Source organism: Haliaeetus albicilla, chromosome 3, assembly GCF_947461875.1.
Source record: "Haliaeetus albicilla chromosome 3, bHalAlb1.1, whole genome shotgun sequence".
Lineage (NCBI taxonomy): Eukaryota > Metazoa > Chordata > Aves > Accipitriformes > Accipitridae > Haliaeetus > Haliaeetus albicilla.
Window position 1 is genome coordinate 73,096,423 of NC_091485.1, and position 22,168 is coordinate 73,118,590.

Sequence of the window (22,168 nt, forward strand, 5' to 3'; positions counted from 1 at the left end):
CATGCTCATTACTTTCTTAGCTAAAAATCACCAAGTCCCTTAATAAGTCTGACTTACCTTAGACTGATAAGTATTTAAGTACTGCAGAGTATTACACATCTATTTAAAATGAATTTTAAATTCATGACTTATTAGGAAAAAAATACTTTTCCAATACAAAATGCATCTACTATTAAAAAAAAGTCTGAAATTTACTATTTCTGCTGGTCATGTTAAGAAACAGTGCTGTTTCACTTGAAATGTACACAGTGACATATTTCAGTAACAGCTTTTTCCATTTATGCAATGGGATCATATAGTGTATACACTTGGACAATTATATCTTAACTGAACTTGCTTTGTTGATATATAAAATGCAGTACTAATGGTGAATACATATGCTGCTGATGTATAAGGATTCCTTATCAGCAAGCCAAGTTAGCTGTAACATGCATTGGCAGAAATAAAGAAAATCATGTAATCCTTTAAGAATAAACAGAAAAGAGCCACAAAAATCGTAACTATATAAGTGTATTTGGTAGAGCCCTGTGTAGGTTGGACTTAGTGAACAAAAATAAGAATTCAAGACCACAAAGAAGCATACAGAAGAAAAGTGTGCTTCTGCCTCAGCAATGAGTGCTAGGAGACTGTAAAACTTAAATCTTTTGTACCACAACATAATCTGTAGGAAATTACAGCAACAATAATAAAGCCTAAACCAAGAAAAAACATTAAGCTTTTTAAAATCTTCACTGATATTGTAGTTTATTCGTTACCCCACCATTCCATCTGCCTGAAAATCCAACACCAGCTCACATCTTTTGTTATTTCAAACAAACATAAATTATTTCAGGACTATTCTCTAAAAAGCTTTTCCTTTTCTGATCATTCATTAGGCATGGAAGAAGGAAAGACCAGCAAAAAAAAGCTATCCAGCTTTCTCCGCTCCTGATCCAACTTGGACGAATTCAGATGCCACCAAATCCCGTAAGAGTGAGAACAAAGAATTAAACTTGGTCACAGTGATTATCTATAACTGAACTGACAGTTGTTTCATGCACTTTCCACCTCAGTAACATGAAGATAGTGAACATTTTTTAATTATACTATGATCTAGTTTTCAATTTATCATGTATGAAGTGTCAGGTACTCCTAGCACACTAAGTTATTTAGAATACTTCGTAACAACATCTTCTGTCCCCATAAAATGCAGAATACATATGCAATGCTTATTAAAAAATTAATCACAATATTGAAACAACACTGAGCTCATCAAGATCTCTTTTCCCCCATCTTCCCTCTCTGAATTGCTTATGAAGGTATCCTAAAACTCACCCTCAAAAAATCATTTGAGTTCAAGCTTGAAGCATAAATGAGAAAGAAAATGGCTTAAGGTCCAAATTAAAAAAACTTATTCAAATTGCCAATAATTATTACAAAGAGACTCATTTGCAGTGCAAGCTGTTCAAGATCTAATCAGGTTCAGAGTGGACATGAACTTAAATTTGCTCAAAAACATTAAAATATTTCTGGCACAAAATCATCCAGCTACTGCACAAGGATGCCAGTATTTCAGGAACTTCTGAATACATACATCTTTGCTGATATGCAGAAAGAGATCAAATTAAAGAACTGTAGTGTGCACTTATTCCAGTGTCAGCTCTGGTACAGTTAATATTTATTTCATCATTCTGCAAACTAAGCATTTGTGACAGTACAAAGGAATTTCGGGCTGCATATGCTAACAGCATGTCACAGACTTGGAGTTGAAATAATTTCTACTTTGTATTTGTCTGCCACAGCCCCACATAAGAAATGCACAAGTTCTTAATAACAGAATACTGAAAGCTCAGAGCAAACTAGAGGAAGCTCAAAGAACGAAATAATTATTTTCAGCCTAAATCAACAGGGATGTTAACCCTGCTGCCACATGAATGCAATTTAAGTAAGTCCATTTATCTCCTTTCTCCCAATTCCTGAATCACAGAGCAGTGACAAAAGTCATGAGGGCAGAAGGAAACATATGGAGTGTGTCTCTATTTCTATAGCTAAGAGAAAATCCACAGAAATCCTCTAGAGGAATTTGGGGTAAACTGGGCAGCTCAGACCTCCAGAAAGCAGAGCAGTAACTTTTCATGTCACTGTAGCAGATCTGGCTGGATCAGGTCTGTCAGTGGCCTAAAGCATTCCCCAGTAACCCAGCAAGGCTGGAATCAGAGAATGGTTTGGGTGGGAAGGGACCTTTAAAGATCTTCTAAGTCCAACCCCTCTGCTGCAGGCAGGGACATCTTCCACCAGATCAGGTTGCTCAAAGCTCTGACCAGCCTGACCTTGAACACTTCCAGCAATGGGGCATCCACAACTTCTCCGGACAACTTGTTCCAGTCTCACCACCGTCACAGTAAAAAATTTCTTTTTTATATGCAATCTAAATATACCCTCTTTGAGTTTAAAACCATTGCCCCTTGTCCTGTCACTACAGGCCCCAGTAAAAAGTGTCTCTCTGCCTTGCTCATAAAGCCCCCTTTCTATATCAAAAGGCTACAATAAGGTCTCTCCCTTCTCTTCTCCAGGCTGAACCACCCCAACTCTCTCAGCCTTTCTTCACAGCAGAAGTGTTCCAGCCCTTTGACCATTTTTGCAGCCCTCCTCTGGACCAGCTCTAGCAGGTCCATGAGTCTTTCTTGTGCTGGGGACCCCAGAGCTGGATGCAGTACTGCAGGTGGGATCTCACCAGAACAGAGTAGAGGGGGAGAATCACCTCTCTCAACCTGCTGGCCATGCTTCTTTGGATGCAGCCCAGGATGTGATTGTCTTTCGGGTCTGCAAGCACACATTGTGCAAATGCATAATTTTTTTAGAGCGGACTCACATTTTTTTTCCCATAGTGCAATTACAAGTCTCCCTGATCAAACAAACAAACTACAACAAATTCTCCATAGCTGGAGAATTAGCTGGAAACCTCTATCTGGTACTGGTCTTCAAGTACACCGTCCAAAGGCTTTCCCATCCTGAGAGTTCTTCCAAAACTGAAACTCTAGAAAAAGATTAATTTTTCCTGCTATCCCATTTAGCCATATGAATCCCATCCCCTTAGTGGATGTTTTTATAAGTTTTCAGACTTAATCTTACCTGAGCAGCTGTAAAGAGCACTTCAGTTCTTACAGTGCTAAGGAAAACCGAAAGCAATGCCAGAAAGCTTCTGAATTTAAAAGCAACACTAAGATGCAAATGAAGGGCACAGCATGGTGCTTAACAGGATATCCAAGATCACAAGACTGCCTTACACACTTCCAACACAACTCTACCTTCTTAAAATATGAAAATACTTAAATACACTGTTTTGAAATACCAAATTAAGAAATTTAAAAAAAAAATTGAGAAACTTTTCTGAATAGATTAATAAAGCATTATTTACCACACACCCATATCCTCAACACCATTAGTGTTCAGAACACCCTTGAGTAACGAGAAAGCACAACCACCATCAGTACGGCCCCTTTATCCCAATGCACCCGTACACTAGCAAATCGTTCATGAAACTCATCCAACCTGCCATTCCCTGCCTCCTGACAACCATTCTGGCTAATCCCCAAGCCCCAACCCCACCTCCTTGCTCCCAGATGGGAAGAAGCATCCTAGTGCTCTGGATGGTTCGAAGTTCCAAGTTACCAGTTTGGGGGACACCACGCGTGCATGCTGATGTCGGCAGCCTGACATCAGCAGCTACGTTCAGCTGTGTTTTGAAGTTTCTGCCTCTGTGCCGAGTTTGGCAGGAACCAGCTTATGGACAAAAAAGTGTGGGAGAGAGGATAACAGAGAGATGGTATGCAGCACAAGTCTAATCATTTAGGAAAGCAAGGTAATGACAGGCAATACTGTCATTAAGAACATGACCATAGAGAGAGGGGAAGTGTGATATCAGGGAGTGGTAACTTGTAATGGTTTCATCCCATCCAAGGGAGTTTCCGTGCAGGGAAGGGGATCATCTGGTCCAAACTACCTCTTACAGAGAACATACACAAAAAGGCTTATCCCAACGATGTACGGATTCCATAATTTTTGTCACTGGAACTCTGGATTTAGTATAGAGCTGTAACTCTTATCCTATTCCTTCAAGAAGTAGAAGAGTAACTGGTGAAAGTCTCACACCACATACATATGCTTATACACACCCCAAAGCAGGTCTTCCAGGTAGCTTCAGCTTGGCTTCTCTTCAAACCTTAAATTGCTGGTTGATGGAGTCAACCTACTACATCCGATGCCCTAAGGCCAACATGGCTCTCCCTCCTGACATCAGCTTTTTCAATGACATCTCAAAGACAAAAGAACAAACAAGGAACTCTCACTGTACCTGCTGATGAGTTAAGACAGTCTCACTGTGTTAACTTTTATCAGCTCATCATCACGAGAGAGAAGACTTCCAGATAGTAAGCAGCTTGTTTCAACTGCTGAACTCAACAGCTGCCCTCTATGAAACACAGTTCCTGGTGGGCTTTTAAATTTTACATTATGACCAAGACTACAGACCTGGTGGACCTCCACCCCAAGACCCTTTGAAGATAGGTACATCATTCAAATGAAAGGCAATCAATTGTAACATTGATTAGGAGCCGAAGGAACATGGATCCAAATGCTTTTAAGTAGCATAAAATATTAAAAATAACTCATATGGCCTCATACCACAGCCACAAAAGTTTATTTTTAGGGACAAAATCCTCTCATTCAAGAAAACCGTAATAGATGATGAAATTTATTTAATTCACATGTATAAATTGTGAGAATAAGCTAGCAGAAACCTATGTTGGGAACATTCATGGACTGGATTACAGGCCTGATGACTGGCTAAATACTGATGTTTGTAACTGAAAGCTCCAGAAAATTGAGGTCTGACTTTAAAGCTTTTAGGAAACTGAATGCCATGGATATGGACAGTATGAATGATAAGAGTGTGGAATTTCCAAATATTTTACATGCAAATAACTTTACTTTCACATTAGAAAACTTGTTAGGAGTAGCTTATTTCTTATTTTGTTCTATCCTTATTTTCCCTTCATATTCACAAGCATTTCAAAGAGTAACTTGCACAGCAAAACTAGATAGTCTCAGGTTCACAAAATCGGTTAAATATGTGAACTGCGTGTGTAAAACATACAGTAATTTGTAATTCAGATGCCTTGCTTTCAGGACCACTGTGTGTTAAAGTATGGAGTTGGAGATCAATTAACCACAATTCAGAAGTGCCCTGAAGCCTAAAAACCAGCAATGCACAAATCAATATTTAATTTGCAGTGTAGGAGTTAAAAATGTAAGAGACATTATCTACAAAGTGTATATATTATAAACCACAAAATTAAATAAATACCAATGTGCACTACCAACAGCCTCAGCAATTATATACTATGAATATTTCAACGTAATTTTTTTTAATATCTCCTGCTTTTAACAAAAATTTGGGAACAACCACGCCATTAAAGCTACAAATGGCACATATGTGCCATTATTTGCATAATCCAAGGATCCAAACCCAAATTTTTTTCCACATATTTCTCTTTCTACCGCAGGGAATACGGTAGGCTTGGAGAGGTTTCCTTGTCCTTAGGCTGCTCACATCCCTGACTGCTTCCCTCCTTCAAATTTCTGCATTCTTCAGAAATTTGAGATGTGGTGGACAAATCAAGACATGTCCTTGCTTTAAAATACATTTTAGGCAATTTTAATGCTACAAGAGAGCAGTAAAAATAAGAAAATGCGAAGTTACCAGAATTTCCTGAACAGACTGCCTATGACCTCAATTAGTCATCAGACCAGCTATAGAGAAAATATGGATGCTTAAAGAGATTAAAACCTATATTGACTAAAATGAGCCAATTTGCAGAAATTCGGCACTGCTGCCGCTTAAAAGGACTGAGAAAAATAATAGTTCTACCATCCCCAAAAGCAATAAGTCTTTTGTTCAGTTTCTATAATTAACTACAAATTCTATGAGAGCAGAAATTCTAGACCTGAGGTCAAGCTTTGGGCTTTTCCTACAAACTGCTTTTCAAATGTTCACAGGTTCATGCTAATTTCTCTTAAAAATTATTTTGAAGAAAGGGGGAAAAAATAAGTTCATGCTAAAGTAATAAATTTAAAGTAAACTCAACCCAACTCACCCAAATAACATAGAAATTATTTTTTCCTGACAAAAGTATTTTAGAGTTCAGATGAAAATTGAGGGATAAAATATTTCTTTTAAAAATACAAACCAGGTGAGGAACTGGAAGAAGGGATTACGTAGTCTTGTACTTAAAAACAGATGAGCCTTCTGACTGCTCACAACTCTCCCTCCCACCTTAATATTTCCACACTTTGCCCACTAAGAATTACAGAAATGCACAACTTGCATTAGAAAAGCACTAAATGCTAAAAGAATAATTAACTCTGTATTTGTGCATTTCAGCCAATTTTTAAATCTGTGATGCTCCCCTGAATAAAGCCATCACAAATTTTCTTTGTATGATGATACCTTCAAGTGGAAGTTTTAGTTAAAAAAGCTAAACCAGCATCTTCTGACCCATATTAGTCATACTGTTTGTATATAGTTATTGCAGTAATGGTAGCAGCATTCTGTGCAGGTTCTGCTGTCATCACTATGGATACAGAGACCAGAACTATATTAAGCAATGTAACTTACTGTTTTCCTTACATCATTCTTTCTCCTTTCCAGCGGGAAAGCTGCATTTATGTTATGTCTCCAAAGCTAAGTGTTTGTTAACAAAAGCAACATTAAAAATATTAATTCCTTGTATTACTATCAAGATTCCGTAATTTTTATGTCACTGGAGCTCTAGATTTAGTATAGAGGTCTAATTCTTATCCTGTTCCTTCAAGGAGTAGAAGAGTAACTCATTAAAGTCTCACATCATATACATATGCTTATACACACCCCAAAGCAAGTCTTCCAGGTAGCTTTGGCTTGGCTTTTCTTCAAACCTTATGAACAGGAAACCTCTGAACTGAGGCCCAGATTTTACCACCACCACCAGATGTCCTATTCTTCATTGACTACCTACAATTACACAAAATTTCCTGGAGAGAGCGGGCCTCTTCAAACAAAAAAAGAAAAAGCCACCAAAAAAAGCCTCCCCCCAAAAAGATGTAGAGGTCATTGTTTAATGACCACCTTCATTTAGGGTCACATCTGTTTAAGATTTAGCATAAAGCTAGAAGCAGAAGGACTCAGGCTGGATATGAACATATCCTGTGCTCAAGAATTTTCCTAGGTATCAAAGAAGGATTAATATATAGCCCATAACACCACGTAAAAAGGAGATGCAAGCTAACATCCTGTTTGCTCATCTGTTTTTCAAAAACAAAAATTATTATGCAAAGGCTTCTAAGCTAAATTACTCACCTTAATAAGAGTCCAAGTCAAATTTATATATAAGGTGATTTGTTAAGAGTTAGCGTACATTAAAGGCAGAGGAGTACAACCTGAATTGTTCTGCTTAAAATAACTATGATGCAATATACTTCAGACTCCCAGGAATATTACTACTAGCAAAACAACACAACAAGTCTTCCAGAAACAGGAGAAAGTTAAAATACATTGAGTATTATACTATGAGAAAAAGACTACCATTCCTTTTGGACATTTTTCTTGTTGAGATCATTTAGAATAAAGGAATAGCCTGAAAGAAAGAACTCCATGATCACAGCTGCCTCAATTCCTTTGGACCTATTATGATTCTGCCAAGCTTTTATCATGCTATCCTGAAAGTTAAACCGAGTAGACTAATCCTGAAAGAGGGAAATGACAACACAACCACCTGCTTACAATGCATACAAAAATAACCTGGAATGCCAAACTTGCAGTCCTGTTGACAACTATGACTTTTTAAGTGCCCTTTTCCTTTCCACATTCTAAATACTATTTTACTAAAATAAGAGCTGAACTTTTTTTTTTAATGAGCATCTTGGTTAGCAATTTAAAGACACATCTTCCACAATACAGCTGGGAGTGTGGACTGTGTTACAATATATCTTCCACATGTTGTTTAAGGGCAGTATTTCTGTGGTACCTGGAACAGCTATTATTAACTTCTGTGAGGTGATAAAGGCTGCCTCTTGGTACAGAGCACTGTATCTCACTTAATGCATTCATTTATGGGTACAGTTATAGACCATTATTGCCTTCGCATATCCTCTTCATCCTCCTTAATAAGGAAACACTGTCCAAGCTGCATTTGTCCACAAACTTGTCCAGGGAATTCAAGTTGCCTGCTTTACTTCTTGCCACAGAAAAAAAAAAAGTACTGATTCATAGCTACCAGTGAGAAACAGACAAAAGAAATCACATCACTTCTGATAGTAATCTACTCTATAACCAAGATAGCAGTGTATGTGGACAGTACACAATACAAAACCAAACCACTATCTCTGCCAATTCCTGCTTCTGTAAATGGATTTAATGAAATTCAAGCACATGAAAACACAGCATTATTTCCAGAACTTAATAGTTTCGAAAGAAACTGCCATCTAAAGAATTGTGATATATTGGGAAGACTTATGCAACTTAAGGTCCCAAAGAAGAGAATAAGCAAACCAAATTATCTACAAGCATCTAGACATAAAGGGGAGTCAGGCTGATTTGAAAGGATTTATACCGACTGTTCACATATAACTGGTAATGTGTCTTATAAATACATGAGAAGGAAAGGCATCACACATCAGAGGCTTCTAATGCTGTATTGTATAGTTTTCCACCAGCTTTACAACTAGGTAAGAATAACCAACCTTGCATATATAAAATGAGATTACTAACAAGCCAACAAAACCACACAAAATCTGGAGGTTTTAGTTAATCGAAAGTGAGCAAGAACTATTGAGACTACTGAGAGAAGGGGAAAAAGGAGTAAAAAACTATTATGTTGGAACTTGTGAACAAGGGATGCCAAATGTAAGGGAGACAAGTACTGTTTTCACTTTATACAATCCTGATAAGGGTTAAGCTAGAATATCAGGTCCTATTTTGAGCACAGCACAATATTTATAAGCCCTGAATTTCCTGGGGAGTGAAGTTCCCTGCATCTCAGGCACTGCTAATTAAAATACGTTTCAGGAAGTGCACTCAAGACTGCTTCTCTTCAGAGGAAGTTCTCCATAAATGTCTGCCAGGGAATAACCCAGATTCTTCCTTTACTACAGCACACACAAACTAACCTTGGCAACCCCTGGGTTCTCACTTGCTGGTCCTGCTGCCTATCAAGCTGGCCAATATTTTTTCCACAGTATTTTATGACTTGTCAGTCCGTTTGTATCCACCAATTTTCCTTTTCTTATAAGGACACTCATTACAACCTGGTCTACAACTACAAGTCGAGATGCGACACCAATAACAAACACTATCACAAAGGATAACAGGAAGCCTGGCAAGCCTAACTCAGTTTACAGGTAAATATTGAACTTTACAAGCCTTGAAAAGATTATGGGCTGGTTTGAATTTTGGTATTTCTGATGCTCCCAGAAAATCATCTTCAAGTTTTCTTTTTACGAGCCGGAAGATAACACACTTCAAGATGTAAGGCTGATATGGAGTTGATCCACTAAGTCTGAAATCTCGACATCTGGAAAGTTAAAAAGTTGACCACCTAGCCGTAAGCAGCACATTGTCATTGATTATTTTGTGTAAGAATGGTCTTGGTGAATGATTCAGAATATCCTGCTGCTTTTAGAAACTTTACTAGGCCAGTGTTAAAACAGTCTTGTGCATTTCCTGCAGCAAATAAGCCAGTACAGATTAACCCATTAAGCAAAATACAGGATCAAAGGACAATTACACATTACCAGTGAGCAAGTGAAGTTTTCTCATAGAAATACGAGCTACAGCAAACTTCACTGCAAATATAGCCCTGCATTCCCAAATGCTATAAGTCTATTTTTAGAGAAGCGATAAATACATTAGTGGGATGGAACAGAATAGCCATAGTGAACAGAGTTAGTTTTGCTTTTTAGACCAATAAAATGAGTTGCATCCACCTTCATTACAACTATAAATAAGAACCTACCACCGTAAGAGCTAAAAAACATGTATAGGCATGCTTGACTTCAGGTACAAGAACTACTCTTACTGATTTGAACATGTCAACACGGTTGCACAAATTTGAACAGGTATGTGTTTGCAGGGCTGGGATGAAGAAAAAAATTAGTTGCCCCAAGACAAGAAGAATGCATTCTGTGAAAAGGTCTCAACATTTCCAAGCCGAAACAATGCTGCAACGTGCAGGCGAAAGCCCCGACGCATGGACAAAAGCTTCATGGATATTTAACCAAGTCAACCATTCAGAAATCCGCAATTTAAACAGTCTGGAAGGTAGCAGCAGCATTATATGGCTATTCCTGGCATCATCAGAATGTACTACTACAGATCCATCCAAGTCTTATTACAAAGGAATACTATTTAGAGTCAAACTTTGTTTTCTGCTTTGTATTTCCCTATTCGCATTTACCAGAAGGGCTCGCAACCAAAACAAATAACTTGGTTTGGTATAAAGATGACCTTTGGCACCTCCAGGAAGAAGACTAAAACACTACTTCATTCTACCTCAGTAACATATTCAGAGATAATCTAGACAGGCTGAAGTTTTATTAAACTCCTCTGAGGGATGAGACAATTGAGAATATCACAAGCACTGAAATTTACTTCCCCCAGCCCACTTTCTATGTAAAAAGACAACAGTTGCTCTGGGGACAGGCTAAGGAACAACAGCTATGCTGAGCAAAGGCCAGGACAGAGTTCAGAAAGGCATCAGACACTACATGGCACAGTTTGTGTTCGGTACATTCAAGTTCATTGCTTTTAAAACTCATGTGATGGCTGCCAATTCGGGTAGAGCACAAAGCCCTTCACAGTAAGGGCCCAGCCAGAGAGAAGAGCGTGTTCTGCACTAAACCACTGGTGAACTCACGCACCCTTGTGAACCCAGCCTGTTTGGAAGAAGTTGAAGTTTAACATAACCTTGGTGGAAAAGTAAATCTTTCTCCAATGCCCCCAAAGTCCAGAATAATAAATTAGATAGCAGCCCAGCAAAATTCCACTTTCAGAAGCCAGGAGGAGCTATAAGCACATAGGTGTTATTGGCAAGAAGCAATATACATTAATTATCTTGACACTCGAGAATAGAGAGGTTACTCTTTACAGTTTTAAGTGTGAACTGAAATCTTTTGAAACAGATTTTGTATCAAGAAGGGAAAAGCCCTGAATGTATTAAAACAAGATTATAAGCATAACATCCAAAACATACAGAAATCATAGATCTCCAAAGATTTTGTTAGGGAACCGTTTCTTACTGTAAGAGATAAAGGAACATTAATTTATCGATCCACCATACTGTTTTTAAGGTAATGCTATGCTGGATACAACAAGGTTGCTCATCAAATACTAGTTAATTTCAACTGAAATAAAAACCATGAAGTTGGAAAGCATCTGATGTCACTTGCCGTAGGGGTATAATCAGAACATCATCTTTTGGAAGCTGCTGCTTAGGTGGAAGTGCTAGCACCACCTACTGTCAATGGCTGTCCAACATCTTTGAAAATACACACAATAAATACCCGTACAATTACATGTACTTTTACCTACAAACCCCTGCACCAATTCAGTGCATAAAGACTGGCCTGAGGAATAAGTCAGAATTATAAAGCTAAATAGAACTGTTGCTCATAATCCCTCCCTACTGATATATGTCTATATTTGCTAATAAACAGAGTAAATAATCAGCATCAGGAAGAAGGACAAAGAATACTTCATGAGCTGAAGCAATTAAGTGTCATCTATGCATTCAGGGTTTCTGAATGAGGTTAGCAGAGTCATTTAGTCAAGTTTTCCACAATCGCCATGCTTTTCTCTTTCATGGACACATACCTTGATATCTAGGGGGTTAAATACAGAACTGCCAAGTACTTTCAGGTGCTATTCAAATCAGTGAGATAATCTGTTTTGAGTGCAAATTTTAAGTGTTACAGCAAAAAAAATGGCATGTCTGAGCGGGGACCTAAAGTTGAAACCTTTGATCCTAAGTTCTATTACTCCATCCAATACAGATACCAATAATACCATAAGATGAATGGGTAAAGCCAGCACCACCATGGCAAACTTAACAGGAAGAAATCCATCCTGTAAGAGAAGGGCTTGAAGAGTGCAGTGAACAGGCAAGTGTATTTGTGGTACTAAACAAGGTAGTGGTTCTGTGGAAGAAAGTACATGACTGTATAATAAGACAACTATCATGATACACATAAGAGCTTAAATTTTTGCAATATGAATACAAGACTTACAGTAACAGTTTATAAAGCAGTTGGGTAAGCAAGAGATTCAGAACATTTTTCTGTCATTTCCATTGGAACTGTCATTCCAGTATTTGCATATATAATACCAATTTCAGAGAGTAAGTAGCACTAATCTCTTCCTCCTACCAAATCCCCAGCCAGACAAAATACACATACTTCAATGTAAACCTGACAAGTCAAAAGTACTTGCAATTTACATTTAAGATCTTATGCTGCTTCTTCTTACTTGCCATTATATTTCACAGCCTTATTATTCACAGGGCTGGTTTTCTGTGAAGTCTTATCTAGGAAGGTACTGCAAGATATTTACCTAACAAACTAATAAATACTTAGTTGTCATGGTTTTACCAGGATATGACTCACTTCAGCCTTTTACAAACCATGTATTCCAAAGAACAAATGGCTTCAGTTCACAAAACATAGAAGTGTGCTTTTTTGCCTATGACATCACGACAGTCATAGTTGTTCCTTTTAAAAGGTCAAACAAAAAGAAAGGAAGCATTAAAAAAACCCTGAAATCATAGGTCTGATTTGTAGGCCTTGCTATATGATAAACTGAAGGGCGGGGGGGGAGGGGGGAGGACCTGTTTTGCCAGCCCCCACCCCCCCCCCCTTCTGGATTTCCCACATTATTAGTTTTCCACGTTCAAAAAATACTTTTAAAATGTCTGGGTTTCCATCTGAATCATAAATCAGAATTAACATGATACATAAGGCAACAAATTTTAGTCTTAATTAATAAAAATACCAGTACTGGTGCTTTTTGTTCAAACTGAAGTACTTTGGGGTTTTTTCCAGTTTGGGTGACAAAACTGAAGACTACTATTTTTTAAACCACTGAAATTATTCATTGAAGTGGTGAAAGCAGATGGAATTCCTTGGAGAAAACTAATTGCATAATACAAACATCATCCCATACCAGAAAAGGGAAGGGAGAAATTAGAAAGGAGAAGCAATTAGTCACCATAAACTTGAAAACTGAAGTTTAAGAAAGGCTGACTAACATCCAGACCATTCATGAAGTAAGAAGTTAAGCAAAAAAGCTAAAGACATCTACACCTGCAAATTTAAATAGTCAGGAGACGCTAAGTGACTGTCTGCTGTTTCATGAAGGTGAAAATATTGAGAGATCCTGGAGAGGCAATACTCTGAAGCTGAACTGCAAGATAACAGTTTGAAGTCCCACTAGGGGCCTAGTCCATGTGAAATGCTAGCAGACACATCTCTTTTGTTCTCAAATGCATTACAGCCCATGCAAGGAGAACATCAACGTAATCTAAAACAGGTGATATAAAAGTTTTTAAATAAGGCTTTCCACATCAGCAAGTTAAATGCAAGAGTGCTCTTGAAGTAGCAGGAGATGAATTTTGTTACCTGCCAAAGCCCGGGCAACCGAAAAAAGAAATAATGTAATACAGGCTCCCAAACCACCAACCACAGGGAAGGTTGTAGAAAGAAAAAACACACAAACCAGAAAAAAGAAAAAAAAAAAGGATCCAACAAGTTATTCTAGCCACACTCAAATGTAAGAATATTCCAAACATCCATATATGTCAGCAGCAATAAAAGCAGAAGTCAGGAATACCAAGTATGCTGAGAAATAAAACTGAAATTTGCAAATATAACCATTCACCCTGGGAGAAGGAGAGTCACAAAGAATCCAAAAAAATAGGAGTCCAGAAATAGATTCTTGTAATACAAAGAATACTGTGGTTACCCAACTTCTCTACTCCTGCTTACAGCTAAACTACTTAAGATGAGGCCAAGTGCCCCTACAGTGAAGATCTTGCTTAAGACAAATTTTTATATACCACAGAAAAGCAGAATGTGAGAATAGAGAATCATTAACATTTCGCTCCAAAGCCAGCACATTGGTCTGGTCAGAGAATTTCCAGCTAAGTAGTTTTGGTAGGTGAGAAAACACCTTACAAATTCCTCCCATGCATGCCAAGTTACTTGCACAGATCTACCCACCTCTGTACCCCTCAGGCTGAATGGAAGGGCCATAAATGGGATGTCAGAGAAAGGCCAGTTCTAGGAGGCTCAGGGAAAAAGACAAACCAAGAAATTCTGTTTTAAGACCCATTGTTTAAAAAACAGGATTTTCAATAATAATTACAAGGAAACAACAACAACAAAAAAGCAGCACAAAAAAATCTCAACTTGAACCTTTTTACCCAGAATAAAACCCTGTGTATAAGTGAAATCATTAGCTGTTCCACATACCTTAAGTAGACTTTCCAGCTCTCAGCAGCAGGTGCTCAAGACAGGATGAAACATGAAATCTGAAATGAACATTTAGAACTTATTAGGATATTTTCTTGACTTAACATCAAAGTAGTCAAATATCCAAAAAACTTAAAGTAAATAACTTATATTCTTATTATGAAGACAAGACAACCTTCCAAAGGAATGAGCTGCAGTACATACCCTACTTTACAAGTGCAGATTATTTAGCTGGAAGTCCTTGGAGCGGGGCGGAAGGAGGGAACAAACAGAACTCAAAAGAGATACCTTATAAAGCAAGTTGCCAAAAATCTTGTAGGTCCCATGAAGGTAAACTACAAATTTCACAACTTGTATGGTTTTGGTATTTTGAAGAAGGAGGAGGGTTAAAGAAGGATTCTGAAGTGAACCTTTAATACAGCTAACATATATTTAATAGCAACAACAATTCAGTGAGTACTGAAAACCCTCATGAGTGATTCAAAACATTAGCAGCATCTAGATCTAGAATTAGAAAGAGTGCTTTCCTGGGGGGGGGGGGGGGGGGAAGTGTGTGGGAGGAACTAGCAAAAAGCATTTATTTCCTCAGGGTATGCACATCATAGGACAGCCAAGCCAGTTTTTAGCTGAAGTAACAAATACATACAGATATAGCTCAACACATACACATAGTACAGTGTCCAGAAAGAGTTGTCGGGTTTTTCTTTAAAGGAAATGATCGATCCGAAAGAATCCCAGAGTTGAGTAATCTACAAAGCCGGTTTTGCTACTTTGGTAGTTGTTTTTGCTATTTTGCCTCTCAAACAAATATATACTATAGGGACAAAGGCAGTACCAGTAGAAAGCCTAAGCTTACACATTAAGCACTTAGCACAATTTTTAAGAACTGTTTCTGAACCTTTATTCACCTTAGCTACTTAAGTTTCTCACACAAAAAGGCCACCAAAAGATTTCCACAAGAGAAGAGAACCTGATGAGATAAAGTAACACAAAAAAAAGTTAAAGAAGAAACTGTGTAAAATTTTTTAAGTGTTCATCTAAGTTATAATAAACTGAAAAAATAAGGAAACCAAAATACTTAAATTTCTACATGAAAGCCACAGAAATGAGCCACAGACACTCAGCTGAAACACACATCCATACCATGAGGAAAAATATCACTTGAGTACTTAAACTGCTTTTATGGTGGCATGTAAGAGGACCGGCACTGCCTTGAAATACTAATTTTAAAGTTAATACAGAATCTGTTAAGTCAGCCGGCTGTCCCGTTATCTCTACCAGACTGAGTGGCAAACCGCTTTCCCCAGAATCATGTCTGCTCCGAATATTTTTATGGAATTAGTCATGATTTGGGACAATTTGTGAACATACTAACAATTAAGACAATGTGAATGACATCATAAGTCCTTCAGGAAAAGGGAAATTGCTCATGAGACTGCTTCTCAGATTGAAAAACCCATGCAGTTATTGATTTTAATTAAAGATGTTTTCTGATATGGCAAAAGCTACTTTTAATTTCCAAGGCGAACCGTAATGACCTTTCCCCACTCTGGGAAGTTACGTCAATAGCACCCTTAAAGCATTTTGTTAAAATAATGGTGTGTGTAATACCATGGGACTTACATGCAACATCAAATATGCACCAAACAGAAACACTAGAAAAATATTATTTTAATTGCTTAGGCATCAATAATGCAAACACTTACAAGCATGTTAAATTTTCCACACAAGTTACCCCACTGATTTTCAATAGAACTACCCATGTGTATAAAATTCAGTGTACAAATGCATGCTAGTGTGATTTGATGTTGGATGGCAACCCTCGAGCACAAATAAAGGGCCTCTTTTCGTCATTAGCTGCTAAGAGAGTAATGCAGTCAGAGACGATGCAAACACAGGATCATTTCATCTCCCTTACACTAACAGCCGTTTCCAGGCATACCTTCCCAAGATTTGTTTTCGCAGGTTACTTGCTTCCTAAGTAATTGACAAATGAAGTCAATAAGTAAGCAGTGACAAGAACTCTCCTATGCTCAACTCAAGTTTGACCAGTTCTAACACTTCTTAAAACATCAATTAGTCTTGTTCTAATAGGGATAAATGCTGAAAGCTTCTAAAGTGGTCAAAAGGAGATTAAACATAAAAAGTTGTTTGGGTTAAACGAAGTATTGTGCTTTTATTTCAACTTTTCTTTAAAAAAAAAAGCATATCTCTTACAGAATGGTTTCTTTAAAGTAAAAAAAACCAAATATATCGGCTAAAAAAAATAAAGGAATTTTTCACAGCTTTTGAAATTTCTCTACCTTTCTCCACAAGAGTATGGTTTTCAGTAAACTGACAATATTTAAATGTTAAGTTTAACATTTTTTGTGGTGGAAAACTATTACTTTTTAGACTTTTTTCCAACTGGCTATAAGTCACCCATTTGGTCCAGTTTTATTTGTTTGTTTGTTTTTTACTCAGTTTTATCTACCTAGGTCTTACCTTACTTTCCTCTTTTAAAAAATCACACATAATCCTACCTGTTTTTCAATTAAAACAGAGCATCTTACTTGTAGATCTAAACCTCCATATACACTGTCCAAAATTTTAAGTTTTGCCTTCCAGTATCATTCCATTCCCTCTCCAGCGTGACTTCTTCACCAAGCATACCACTGAAGACATAAGCCAATTACTAGTATCCAAGAATAAAAATCTTAAAATATCTTTTAGGCATAGAGCTTATTCCTCAGCTACCTTATGTTTTCAGCTACCTTTAAAGCTCTTTGATCAAGTTCTTCAAATTTGTCCTCTTTGCTCTTATCACTCCTTTAATTTACTCTTCACAAATTCCTCTCTTCCTAACCCTCTCCCAGATCTTCCACTCCATTTCAGTACAGCAATTCATCATCTCAAGCCTTACAAAGCTAAAGATGGACCACTAAAGATCAATGTTACTTGCTTCGCTTCCTTCTTCTACCTCTGATGCGCAGCAGCAAAGCAAATAAACAATTCAGTGCAATGCAGCATTTTTATCCTTAGAAAGCATTTAACATGATCAGATCTGGTCTCTAATGATGCCCCTTTGGCACCACAGTAAGTCACAGTAAAACTCCACTAAAGATCACAGTAGACAGGAAAGACTTCAAGAGCTCTGTCAGTGCAGGGCAAGAACAGTAACAACAATTTCTGGACACAAGTAATATTTTCTTTAGCAGAGATGAGACATAATTATAATGAAGCTATCTGCAATGTTATCGTTCCTGCTAGTGGTACACATAGGTTTTTAGATACTCTCCTATATCCTGTGTAAACAACTGTACATATACAGCTCCTGGACATCTCAAGCAATGAGGGTAATGGACCTGCCTGGAGCACTTTCAGCAATAGCACCAAGAAGAAACCTATGCAGAAGAATAGTACAACACAGCCCCAAGCACAGTCTACTAACAAATGACCTATGGCCTTCAGGAAAGTCCCAGAACAGTCAAGGCAGTTACTGAATTCTAGACCGACTCAAAAGCACTATTTGCACGGACACAATACTGTGAAGATTTACTAGTCTTGAAACCCTTAGTGTTTTGGGATAATTGGCATACAAGCACTAACTTGATCTTAACATTGCTTAGGGGCTTGGACACCAGAAGAATGTATTCCATAAAGCAGAATTTGGAACAGACTCATTGGACCCAAACATAGACCGTAAGCATGTCACCACAAAACATACCCATATGGCCACGGTCAGCCCCACCACCAGTAGTTCTACAGGACTTTTAACCAGATTGTTTTAACTTAATTGAGGGAAGAAGGGCAAACTTCAGCAAGATCTCAATTCCATATCATATTAAAAACACCCAAAAAATAAAGGAGTCCATACTTACTACCACCACCCATTCGTAAGCACCATCACACAAAATCTGCTATAAAGACAAAGGTTTAACAACATAGAACACAAGTTCAACATAACACTTAAAACTGCTGTAACACAGACTCAGTCCAAAAAACTATCATATTTCAAGTGACAGCTGTGCATTAAGTACTCGCATTATATGCGCATGGGCACCAGTTCCCCCCTCCCCATTTCATTTTGACTATGCTTCAAATCCTCTCTCAAGACTCACTGCTTTCATCTTGCCTTTCTAAAACTGATATCGACTCAGCAACCCACAAGGTCTTGCCTTATTTTACTACTTCTATCAACTTCAAGACTAAGGTATTAAAGCAAGTGTGCTTTATTTTCACAACTTGCTGCAGTCCTCACCCTTCCCGTCCTTCCACTCTGTGATGTCTTGCTTGGTATAATATGACCAATGTTCCTACTCCCACTTGAGAATACCGTAGTTCAAGATCTATTTCAACAGAAATAACAAAGGCTTTTTAAAGAACGAACTTGAATGCAATCCCCATTTATCTCCAAAAAACCACATAAATACATTATAGAACTCCAAAATTTGTTTCCCAGGAAGGGAAGCTCCTGTGTTCAATACTCTTCTCAGATTATGAAACAGTTTAAAGGTTTTGTTTGCCTTTAAGAGAAGAAAAAGCTGATTCAGTTGTAAAACGAAGCCAATGATACACACTCCTGTCTTTAAGAATTCCCTCTCCTCTTTTGATGAAAAGAGAGCAAGGCATAAAACTAGCTTTTGAAAGCACTGAAACAGCATGAGACAAGCAGTACTGCCATCACACAAAGAAACTCTCCCCCTTCTAATAAGGCTGAATAAGCAGGGGCTTGTAACCTGTGACACAACTAAACTTTCACTTCATTTAAATCCCCATCTGAGAATTAATCATCTATGCTGCACACCATCTTCTTCTAAAGGTGCCTAGTCTCCTAAAGAAATACACCTGGTTGTTTATTGATTTCATGTAGGTAACAAATTTTCATCCACAAGGGGATGATATCCAGAGTACTAAAGCTCGCTTTCTTACAAAAATGAAACACTGACACGAGCTCTAGGCAGAAGATGGAACAGAAGTGTATTTGGCATTATATTCTGTTCCTGTTTGGGTTTTTGTTTTTTTTTTACTTTATTCTTCATCTAAGTTTTACAGGGGCTCTGACTATGGTATTTTTGTTTCTGTCCACAACCCAAGAAATACAAGTAATAATCTAATATTCACAAAGCATTCAAGAAGAGATGAGAGTCGGAATAACAATGCTATCCCTCCTCCTTGAAGGAGATCCGCCACCCCACCCCCCCACCGGCCAAAATCACATAATTTACAAAGACAACGCTAAACAAGAAATCCACATAAATCTGAAATTATTAGATTGTCCTGATAATGAAGATTCAGTATCTAGTCTGACTAGGTGCTTTTATAACTGATTAAACAGAACTTAATACAAATGACAAGAAAGAGGCTTCCTCTTGCCTCCATACCAAATAGGGTTGTTTTTTTTTTTTTAAATGACTTTTACTTCCCCAAACCATAACAAACAGCTTACAAGTTTATACACATTGCACAGATGTACGCTCCTAGCTTCACCTTTCAGTTTAAAGTCTCCCTGAACTCAGATGTAGCACTAAAGCGTTAATTCCAGCAGCTTCTGCCTCTAAATTTTAACATAGTGTTTAAAAAGCTATCAGATCAATGAATTTATTCTTTACTTTCATAAGGAATGTCTCAAATGCAGGGTACGTCATTAATACTAGTTTCCAGCAGAGGCTGTACTGAGTAGACAGCCATGCATACCACATTTTGTCTCCATACACATTTTCACTAAAGATTACCTAATTCTGTTTCCCAATCTCAGTAGTGACTTACTCCTTCCATGACAAAATGCTGAGAAACATTTTGACTTGCTTTAAAACAGATTAATTTGAGTTACAATTCAGAGGAAGCCTATTGATGCAACATCAAAATACAAGCTATCACATTAAAGAGTGAAAGATAGATATGAAGTATAGATTCACCAGAAGTTCCTATTAATCTGAAAGCAAAGCTCAGTTTATTAATATGTAATAAAATATAGTCATTAAAGGGCAATACCAAAAGGAATTTTAAAAGTCATCCTCTAAGGCCACCTTATTAACTTGCTTGCACAGTTTATAAGCCTTGCATGTTTTCTTCCATGAAATTTGAAGTACATGACAAAATGGCAACTAAGCTAATTATTTTAATATCAGTAACCAGTTTATAATTCTGTTTTTCAAGCTATATCTAGGTAACATCTGCACCTATAGAAAAGCATGACAGTTTCACTTATGAAAAAGATCTTCTCTCCATGACCTTTACAGCCATAACTGAGAACAACATTCCACAATGAAAATACAAGATGCTTTGCCTGCAACAGATTTACATCAAAGCTCCACAGTCTCAGGCAATAGCTAAAAAGGTAACAGAGAGGACTTGCTTACAAGAGCTCAGAGAAAATTATCAGTTGCTGGGGTTGCTGTCAACTACGTTTTGACTATTGGCATAAACCTGAAAATAATAACCCCACATTCTTTACCTGTTAGCATCACTAAAATCAGTGCTGGATAGGACTCAAGAGGTCATCTTGTCAATCTGCCACTCCTGAGGTAGGGATAAACAGCACTTCCTTTCTGACAGATGCCTAATTTGTTCTTAAAGATGGTCAGTGACAAGAATCCCTCCCTAATCTATTCCAATGGTTTGTTATTCTTAGAATTATAAGTCTTCCTCCCCAAGTAACCAACCCAAGTCTTCAGACCTCCTATTTAAGTCAACTATTTCTTGTTTTAGTCCCCATATGCCTTTATCTTCTTCATTCTTGTAGTAGCCTAATGCACGTGACTAACTTAAGACTACAAGGAGATAAAAAGTTAATATCTGAATTTGTTCAATTCTTGTGTGTCATAGTCTTCAGGTATCTTCTGCTACTGAAAGCATCCAAAAGAGAGGAAAACCCTTTCTCAATGTACAGTGCCCAAAACTGAACAGAGCATTCTAACTAAATCTTACCAGTACTGAATTCAGTAAAAAAATTGCTCCAAGTTTTTCCCCCCCTTGCTACACCACAGTAGAGCATTTCTTTTTCTGCACCTGCAGAACAAGATTAAACACAAAGTGAGCACCAATCAATCCATAACCTGCACCTCCCAGCTTACTCAGCTCTTGCAGAACTTGCAAAGTATGTTTCGAGCAGGCATTTCAACAACAAAATCCAAAATGCACTAAACACAGAGTAGGAAGAAAGGCTGTAGAGTTGAGAGGCACCAGAACAAGTACAGAAAACAGCCAGCTTTGTGATTTATACAAACTAAAGTAAAATGACAAGATAATTAATAAACCAACTGGAATCTAGAAGCCTTTAGGATATAGTGCTTAAGCTTGAAATAGAAAGTGAGAACTGATAAAAATCCAAAATTACTTCTTCAGCCATTAATTAACAGTGTTCCCATAATGGTACTGTTAACACAAGAGTAAGAACAGGAACTGTAATTTGTAACATTTGCAAAGAGCTTCACTGCAAGCAAGACCCTTACATGTCAGAAGTGTGTAAAGGTCTCCTGGGTGAAGGCTGGCAATGGAAAACTAGTTAAAAATGTAACAAAATTAAACAGTCTTCAATACAATTAAAAACGGGACTTAGAGATTAAAACCCTCCAACTTGTGGCTCATCACTTGGGATGTGCATTTTTTACATACATATTATCAATCAGCTTTTTTTCCCCCTACTCATAAA

At 37.6% G+C, this 22,168-nt stretch overlaps 1 protein-coding gene across 3 annotated transcripts in view; it reads right to left on the reverse strand.

Annotated features, from left to right (window-relative positions):
* PTK2 (protein tyrosine kinase 2) overlaps positions 1 to 22,168 on the reverse strand; it is a 226,218-nt gene that overhangs the window by 196,005 nt on the left and 8,045 nt on the right. For all 3 annotated transcript variants that reach the window (XM_069780127.1, XM_069780125.1, XM_069780126.1), the window contains exon 2: positions 14,536 to 14,594. The gene's annotated coding sequence lies outside the window, so the exon portion shown is untranslated. The remainder of the gene's footprint in view (positions 1 to 14,535; positions 14,595 to 22,168) is intronic.